The sequence below is a fragment of the Piliocolobus tephrosceles genome, chromosome 21 (genome assembly GCF_002776525.5).
Source record: "Piliocolobus tephrosceles isolate RC106 chromosome 21, ASM277652v3, whole genome shotgun sequence".
In the NCBI taxonomy this organism is placed as follows: Eukaryota; Metazoa; Chordata; class Mammalia; order Primates; family Cercopithecidae; genus Piliocolobus; species Piliocolobus tephrosceles.
This window is the reverse complement of record NC_045454.1, coordinates 550540-559701: the sequence shown is the minus strand read 5'-3', so window position 1 is coordinate 559701 and position 9162 is coordinate 550540. Positions and strand designations below refer to the sequence as shown.

Genomic DNA, 9162 nt, shown 5'->3' with positions numbered 1-9162 from the left:
GCTCATGCCTGTAATCCCAGCACTTTGGGAGGCCAAGGTAGGTGGATCACTTAAGGCCAGGAGTTCAAGACCAGCCTGGCCAGCGTGGTGAAATCCTGTCTCTACTAAAAATACAAAAATTAGCTGGGTGTGGTGGTGGGCACCTGCAATCCCAACTACTCGGGAGACTGAGGCAAGAGAATTACTTGAACCCGGGAGGTGGAGGTTGCAGTGAGCCGAGACTGCACCACTGCACTCCAGCCCGGGCGACATGAGCAAAACTCCATCTCAAAAAAATAAAATAAAAATAAATTAAAATAATAATAATAAAGCATCCTCCTTCTGCCTCCTGCCACAACCCAAGAGTCAGGACAAAACGCTTGTCTTCCACGGGCTCTGAAAACCCCATCTCTCAACTTCCTTTTCTTTCAGTATTCAGAGCTCTGCACCCCAGACCCTGTGAGCAAACTTCCTTCTTCCATCGAACAGTGACCTAGACATTTCCAGCCTCTAAACGGCCCAACCTCCCCAGGCTTCCATTCTCAGGGACCCACATCTAATAAGAGCTCCAACCTCCCAATACAGGATATCTTCTCATAGAGATCCCAGCCGTGGAAAACCGAGAGATCTCCCCTCCCTTCTGGCAAGGAGCCTGAACTCTCAGCGGCCCTCTCTTCTCCCTACCCCCAACCTTGGAGATTAGGACCTTCACTCTCAGTCTAACTCCCACCTGAGATTTAGGACTGGAGTACTGCAACCCAAAAAAGTTTGGTTTCAGCCTCCCCCTCCCCACTCCCACACACTGAGTCCATCCACCTCCACCTTCTCTCCCCAAAACCCAGCCAGCTGGTCCCCCAGCTTCTGGGAAATTCAGCTCCCCAGATTTCCAACTGTCCAGTAGGAACCCCAGGCCCTTCCACTGAACTCTCTAGGCCTCACAATCCTGTTTGTTTTACTTTTTTTTTTAAACGGAGTCGCTCTGTCACCCAGGATGCAGTACAATGGTGCAATCTCAACTCAGTGCAACCTCCGCCTCCCGGATTCAAGCGATTCTCCTGCCTCAGCCTCCTGAGTAGCTGGGATTACAGGCTTCCACCACCAAGCCCGGCTAATTTTTGTATTTTTAGTAGAGAAGGGGTTTCGCCATGTTGGCCAGGCTGGTCTCAACCTCCTGACCTCAAGAGATCCGCCCGCCTTGGCCTCCCAAAGTGATGGGATTACAGGCGTGAGCCACCGTGCCTGGCCATCACAGTCCTGTCATAAGGGGTCAGACCTCTGGCCCTGGGCCCTCAGCCTGAAGGATCCCAGATGCCCCAGACTCCAGAAAACCAACTTGCTGCTTTTGTCCTTGCAAAATCTACAGCTTTCACCTCCTTGTCCTAACGGCCCCCAGGAATCAAGTGCCCGTCCTCTTAGAAACCAGGTGCCCAGTTCCTTCCTCAGGGTGTAAACTAGTCTCATTGCAGCCACACCACTAAACCCAAGGCCTCTCCTAGCCCACAGGAAAGCAACTTCCTCCTTTCAGATTCAGGCACATTGCAGGGCAGTAGCACAGGCCTTAACTTCTCCCTGGCAGTCCCAGCACAGCAGCTCCCTGAGACAAGGGAGCCAGGGCCTGGCCATGCTTCTTCCTCAAATATCTCAGTGTATGGGACCCTATTCCTTGGAGCCCAAGCTTCCCGGTCTTTCTGCCAGGATCTAGGAGTCTAGGACCCAATCCTTCCTCCCTCAGGCCCAGGAGTCCAGGCCCCCAGCTCCTCCTCTCTCAGGCGCAGGAGTCCAGGCCCCCAGCTCCTCCTCCCTCAGGCCCAGGATTCCCGGCCCCCAGTCCCTACTCCCTCAGACCCAGGAGTCCAAGCCCACTGCCCACTCACCAGCGGTCTTAGCAGAGGAACCCACGGAGAAAGATCTGGTGGTGGAGACGGATTAAGCCACACCTGGAACAGGCTGTAAGAGCACCTGAGGAGGAGGGAGGCCGTTAGCGTCCGTTTGGACAGGCTCCTCCCTCCCAGGATCCGCTGCCCCGCGGGGACAGGAACGTGGCATGGAGCCCAGCAGGGACCTGCCTGTGACCCAGGGTGAGCCCCGCCCCCTTCCCCTCCCGTTCAGTAAACTGGGCTGCGGTGGATGGAAACCACCGAAAGTGCACGCCCCGCGGGCCAGCGTGGGCGCGCGTGTGATCTTAACCCCGCGGGGGCGGGGGGACTGGGGTGCAGGCGGCGGTGGTTAGAGAACCCTGGGCGGCGGCTGCGGGGGCGGAAGGCCCAGCCAGAGCCGGAGTCTCCGCGCCTTATAAGGGCTTCGAGTCGGCCCAGGCATCTGGAATGTGTCAGGGACCAGGAGGCGGTGCCCAGACCCGTGCCCGCCTCCGGGGCTGCCCGCCCTCTCCCGGATTTCCGGGGGGGGGGGGGAGACCCCGACTCCCAGGCCCTAGTAGGAGAGGGGTGGAGGCCCATATTTCTGGATCCCTATAATACATGGGCTGAGACCCCTCCCGGAGCATCTCTAAGACCGGAGTGGGCAGGAACCCGGGCCTCTGAGGGACTCAGGCTCCGGGCCGGAAACTGCACGCGGTGTTGGAGTCAGGCCCGAGGCCCAGACACGCCTCCCACGGTCTCCCTGATCGCCATTCGGGGCTTGCGGGAGCACCTGGGAGCATTCGGGGCTTGCGGGAGCTTCGGGGCTTGCGGGAGCACCTCCTCGCCCTCACGACCCCCCAGGACCCGGGAAGGAGAAGGAAATTGGGACGGGCTCAGCGTCCCGGGCCCTAGAAGGCGGGCTACTGCCCCGTCCCAAGCAGGAGAGGAGGACGAGCGAGGGCGTCACTCATTCAGTCTCCCGCGGAAGGTGGGCTAGCCGCTGGAGGGGGCGCGCCGAGGGGAGGGGAGGGGCGAGGTCCACCCCGCCCTTAGGGCCTCCAGCCATCGCCCGAGATCAGAGCTCAGGAATGCGCAGCCAGCGCCTGGAGGGTGTGAAAACACCCCTCCGGCAGAGCACCGGACTCCCCGGGCCACACCCAGCCCCTCAGTGTCCTCCCTCGTCCACTCCAGACGCCACACCCATCGCTCACGCTCAGAATCGGGCCCCGGAACCCCAGCCTCGGCTCTCGGCACCCAGAGATGCGGGACGCAGCCCTGTCCTCTCCTCCTTTCCCAGCTCCTTCTGCACTTTGGGAGCACGGGGCTGGATCTTAACACCCCTCCCTCGGCCTTTCAGGAGCCCAAAGTTCCGATGCTGTCTGTCCCCTGGATGGGGAGGGGTCAGTAATTCTGAATTCCTTCCATTCTCATTCCCAAACCCAGAACACCTAAACCCAAGCTCTTCCCTTCCTAAAGGACCTCCACGTACCAGATTCCAGCCTCCAACTAGGGCATCTACGAGTCCCCATCTCTCTACTCTCGCAGACCCAGCCCCTCCTCCCTCAGAAGCAGGAGTCCAGGACCCAGCCCCTCCTCCCTCTGACCCAGGAGCCCAGGCCCCCAGCCCCTCCTCCCTCTGACTCAGGAGTCCAGGTCCCCTTCCCCACTCTTGCAGACGTATGACCTCCACAGTCCGGGTCCTCAGCCCTCTCCTCTGCAGAACCCCAAAAATCCTGGCCCAGCCCTAATCTTTCTAGGAACCCAGATATTCTGAGACTCAGTCCATTCCTCCCTCTGGCCATAAGGACCCTAGACTGTTGCTCACGCCCTCTGGGGTCCCCACAACCTCACCTCAGGCAACCAGTGGCGGCTGCGGCTGAAGCAAAGACGACAGCTGCAGCTGGAAGGGTCTGAGGGCTGGGTGGGGTTGGCGGGCTGGGGAGCCAGGGCGGGCGGGACAGGGGCGGGGCCGAGGCGGGGCGCAGCGCTGGCTAGGGCGGTGGACAGGGACTTCCCCGAGCCTGGGCTATCCCAGCCCCGCCCTGAGGCGGGGCCAAGAGCGGACCACGCCCCCGGGTAGAAAGTAACGCGGCGCTCCGGCCCCGCCCCACTGAACAGGGTGGAGAGCTGAGGTCACCGTTGCCGTGGTGACAAAACAGGAAGACACAACAGCTGGCGGCGTGGAGACTCCTGGGGGCTGCCCTCCTCGACACAGCCCTAGAGGAGTCTCCAGGGTAGGCCAGGGAAGACCGTTACCATAGAAACCCGCATGTTTAGGGTTTGTTTAGTACAGAGCCCCCCAGCTCAGGTCCCCACCCCCGTCTCACCCCACTCCTTTCTCCCGCTCCCTTCCTGCCCTCTCCTTCCTGGTCTGTTCCACCCCCACCCCTGTCTTGCTGGATGAAAGCTTAGACACTGGGTCGCAGCGGATTGGGGGACCAGGCCTCTCAGTATAATGGGGTTTGTGGGCTTTAGGTGGTTCTGGGCTACGATCCCTGATTGCTGGGTCTCCCTCAAGAAACAGAGGCTAGATTCCTGTATTTAAGAATCTTGAAGGGGTAGCAAAATGCTCCCCTAGTACCCACTGGCACCGGGCACGCAGGGTAAGGGACTCGGCTGGACGCGGGTCTCAGATATCACAGTGGATAGGGGTGGGGTGTGTTGGGGGCAAAATTCCCGGGAGCTAGCGCGGTGGGAGTTGGGGACCCGGATTCCTGGGCCCCACAGGATGCCTAGGTTGAGGCCCAGATTCTTGACTCAAAAGAACAATCAGGCCGGGGAGCGGTGGGGCACGCCTGTAATCCCAGCACTTCGGGAGGTTGAGGAGGGAGGATCCCTTGAGCCCAGGAGTTCAAGACCAGCCTGGGCAACATGGGGAGACCCTGCTCTATTAAAAATAAGTAAATAATAATAATAATAGAACCATGAAAGCTCAGACTCTTGGATTTTCAGAGCAGGTGTTGCAAGCCTAGCCGCCTGGGTCTGGAAGGCAGAGATATTTTTGGCCTACATTCCTGATTCCTGGATGGAGGGAGGGACTCAGAATTTTAATGAGGATGGGGCTGGAGCTGGGGCTGGGGGCTCTGGATTCCGGGATCCTGCAAGAGGGGAAGGGATCCAAGGGGCTGGTGGGCCCTTAAGCCCCAGGGCAGGGAAGGGCTGCCGGGTGCGTTTTTAAAAGGCGGCTGTGCGGCCCTAAAACGGACTGCGGACTGCCGGAGCCGAAAGAAAAAGAGAGAGCTGAGGGTCGGGATGTCGGGCCCCCGGGGAGGGGCAGGGCGGGGACCCGGGACGCCTGAGTCCCTCCCTCTGGCCGCGCTCACTTACCGCGCTCTGCAGTTGTCCCGGGCGCGGCCTGGCTGGCGGCGGCCGCTGGGCGGGGCCTGGTGGCGGCTGCGGCTGCTCAGCGACGCTGAGCTAACGGGGCGCGTCTGGCGCTGCCGCCGCTGGGCACCTTCCAGGGCCGACAGCTGAAGAGGCTTTGAGGCCGAGACCAGGAGTGGAAGCCGCGCGAGTGGCGAAGGGAGCAGTAGGAAGGGGTCCAGGAGCTGGGGATCCGGGTCTACGTGTCCTGCGGAGCGGGGAGGGGCCGGAGGGGGACCTGCAGGAAGAGTTGGGGGGGTCTGCAGGGGTGGAGAGGGGGTTGGGCAGAGGAAGGTAGAGCCTGTGAGCGCACTTTTTGTGCCTCTGCAAAGGGAAGGGGGCACAGACCTTCTTTATCATTCTGGGCCCTGCACAGGGGAGGGAGGTCTCAATGCGTCCAGATCAGGCCTTGTCCAAGGAGGGAGGGCTATGGACGGATAGGGAGTCGGGACATGGTGTTAGTTGGAGACTCCCCTGGAACAGCTCTAGGTTCCACTTACAGGCCTCCTTGGCCCCAAGTGTAGCCGTAAATCTTTACCCCTTCCTGCCTAAATCAGTCACTGCCTGACCCCATAGTGACACACTCGAGGTACCCCAAACGGCCCAGAGGTGATCTCCACTTACACAACTTACTGTGTTATTCTTTGTGGTGGCAGCAGTTCCCCTGTAGACACTAGGGCCCCTCAACATCGGGCTTCAGGGTAGCAGGAACAGGAAGCAAATATTTGAAGAGTGAAGGCGGATCGCAGTGGCTCACCTCTTTCATCCTAAGCACTTTGGGAGGCCAAGGCCCGCAGATCACCCCTGAGGTCGGGAGTTTGAGACCAGCGTGGCCAACATGATGAAACCCCATCTCCATTAAAAATACAAAAAAATTGGCCGGGCGCGGTGGCTCACGCCTGTAATCCCAGCTCTCAGGGAGGCAGAGGCGGGAGGATAGCTTGAGCCCAGGAGTTCGAGACCTGCCTGGGTAATACAGCGAGACCCCGTTCTCCACAAAAAGGAAAAACAAAAGACAAAAAAATACAAAAAAATTAATCAAACCTGATGGCACCTCCTGTAGTCCCAGCTACTCAGGAGGCTGAGACAGGAGAATGGCTTGAACCCGGGAGGTGGAGGTTGCAGTGAGCCCAGATTGTGCCACTGCACTCCAGCATGGGTGACTGAGTGAAACTGTCTCAAAACAAAAAATAACAACAAAACAAAAATTTGAAGAGTGAGTCATTGGGTGTGGTCCTAAGAAATGGCACTCCTGGCTGATGCAGCAGCTCATGTCTCTGATTCCAGTACATTGAGAGGCCGAGGTGGGTGGATCACCTGAGGTCAGGAGTTCGAGACCAGCCTCTCCAACATGGTGAAACCCTGTCTCTACTAAAAATACAAAAAATTAGCCGGACGTAGGTGGCAGGCGCCTGTAATCCCAGCTACTTGGGAGGCTGAGGCAGGAGAATCACTTGAACCCAGGAGGCAGAGGTTGCAGTGAGCAGAGATCACACCATTGCACTTCAGCCTGGGCAACAAGAGTGAAACTCCATCTCAAAAAAAAAAAGAAAAGAAAAAGAAAGAAAGAAAAATAAAAGAAAGAAATGGCAGTCTTGAGTTCCCAGGTCTTTGTGATCTGGGATCATCTGGGATGTGCCCCTGGTTCAGAGTGGTTACCTGTGCCATAAACAGCACCCTGACCCCAAAGATGATGACTCCAAACTGGCCCTGTAACCCAGTCTCAAACAGGCTGTGCCTCTGTTCCATGAGGCTGGCTGCTTTGGGGTAACGGGCTACATACACTGCCCCCCACTAACTTCCTAATATGTGGAGCTCCTTGATCAGAAGCAATACTGTGCAGGGTAACATGAGGGTGAATAGGGCCATTCAGTGCAGACACAGATGCTGCTGTTGGCAGAAGTGCAAAGGGCAAGAAAAGCAAATAACAAGCCCAGAGTTGTTTATTCGAGGGAGGAAACTCACTGCCCAGTCTAGGATGAAAGGGCCCCAGTGTAATCCTCACGGGCCCAGGTATTTGGCTTTTTGGTCTTCCTAGGAAACTACAACACTGATTAATTTTTTTGTATTTTTTTGTCTTTTGTTTTTCCTTTTTGTGGAGAACGGGGTCTCGCTGTATTACCCAGGCAGGTCTCGAACTCCTGGGCTCAAGCTATCCTCCCGCCTGAGCTCATGGAGCAAGCCCTGAGGACGCCAGGGAAAGAGGCTGATCCAGAGCCACAGAGTGGTCATTTGATCTACCACATGGCATCATAGCATTCTCTGTAATAGAGGTTTTAGGGGGAGAGTTCACTTGGGATAAAGATTACAAACTGGTTTCCACTCCCAACACGTCTGACACCACCAACGTGTGCATTTTTTCCTGTCTTTTTTTTGAGACGGAGTCTCGCTTTTGTCATCCAGGCTGGAGTACAATGATGTGATCTTGGCTCATTGCAACTTCTGCCTCCCAGGTTGAAGCGATTCTCCTGCCTCAGCCTCCGGAGTAGCTGGGATTACAGGTGCCCGCCACCACGCCCGGCTAATTTTTTTTTTTTTTTTTTTCTGTATTTTTAGTAGAGGTGGGGTTTTCACCATGTTTGTCAGGCTGGTCTTGAACTCCTGACCTCAGGTGATGCAGCCATCTCAGCCTCCCAAAGTGCTGGGATTACAGGCATGAGCCACTGTGCCCGGCCACCTGGCTACATTTCTAGGACTATCCTCTAACAGCAGAGAAGTTGGTTTGGTTTTTGTTTTTTTCTTTAATCTCATTTCAATTCTTCTTCTTTTTTTTTTTTTTTTAGATGGAGTCTCACTCTGTCATCCAGGCTGGAGTGCGGTGGTGCAATCTCTGTTCACTGCAACCTCTGCCTCCTGGGTTCAACTGATTCTCCTGCCTCAGCCTCCCGAGTAGCTGGGATTACAGTCATGGGCCACCACACCCAGCTAATTTCATATTTTTGGTAGAGACGGGGTCTCACCATGTTAGCCAGGCTGGTCTCAAACTCCTGACCTCAGGTGATCCGCCTGCCTCAGCCTCTCAAAGTACTGGGATTACAGGCATGAGCCACCGTGCCCGGCTGTCAATTCTTCTTTTCCTCTTTTCATCTCTAAAGACATTCTTCTCATAACCTTACTGTTGCTATTACAATTCTTCTTCTCTTTTCGATAGTCAGTGTTCCCAAAGACTATTTCGTTGGATTTAAAATACACACACACACATATCATATATATGCATATCTATATGTGTGTGCATTTATTATCCCACTGTTTCTGTGGAGCTTGGCACAGTTTAGCTGGGTTCTCTGTGAGGCTGTAATCAAGGTATTGGCCAGGACTGAGTTTTGGGTTTTTTTTTTTTTTTTTTTTTGAGATGGAGTCTCACCTTGTCGCCCAGGTTGGAGTGCGGTAGCCCGATCTCAGTTCACTGCAACCTCTGCCTGATGGGTTCAAGCGATTGTCCTGCCTCATCCTCCTGAGTAGCTGGGATCACAGGTGCATGCCACCACACCCGGCTAATTTTTATATTTTTAGTAGAGACAGGGTTTCACCACATTGGTCAGGCTGGTCTTGAACTCCTGACCTCAAGTGATCTGCACACCTTGGCTTCCCAAAGTGCTGGGATTACAGACGTGAGCCACTGTGCCCGACCCAGCCCTGAGTTTTGATCTGGAGGCTCAAATGGGAAAGGATCTGCTTCCAAATTGACTCAGCTTGCTGCAGAATTTATTTCCTTGTGACTTTAGAACTCATCAGGGGCTGGGCAGAGTGGCTCATACCCGTAACCCCAGCAGTTTGGAAGGCCAAAGCGGGCAGATCGTTTTGAGCTCAGGAGACCAGACTGGGCAACATGGCAAAACGACGTCTCTATAAAAATACAAAAATTACCCAGGTGTTAGTGGTACATACCTGCAGTCCCAGCTACTGGGGAGACTAAGACTGGAGAATCGCTTGAGCCTGGAAAGCAGAGATTGGAGTGAGC

General features: G+C 56.0%; 1 protein-coding gene across 2 annotated transcripts in view; it reads right to left on the bottom strand.

Annotated features, from left to right (window-relative positions):
• Positions 1-5372, bottom strand: part of MYADM (myeloid associated differentiation marker) — a 9415-nt gene extending 4043 nt beyond the window's left edge. Inside the window, exons 1-2 of one of the 2 annotated variants that reach the window (XM_023197704.2) lie at positions 5166-5372; positions 1854-1938 (exon numbers count right to left, since the gene is read on the bottom strand). The gene's annotated coding sequence lies outside the window, so the exon portion shown is untranslated. Of the gene's footprint in view, positions 1-1853; positions 1939-3689; positions 3829-5165 lie in introns of those variants that run through there. The other variant, XM_023197701.2, reaches the window with a different exon arrangement.
• Between the last annotated feature and the right edge of the window lie 3790 nt (positions 5373-9162).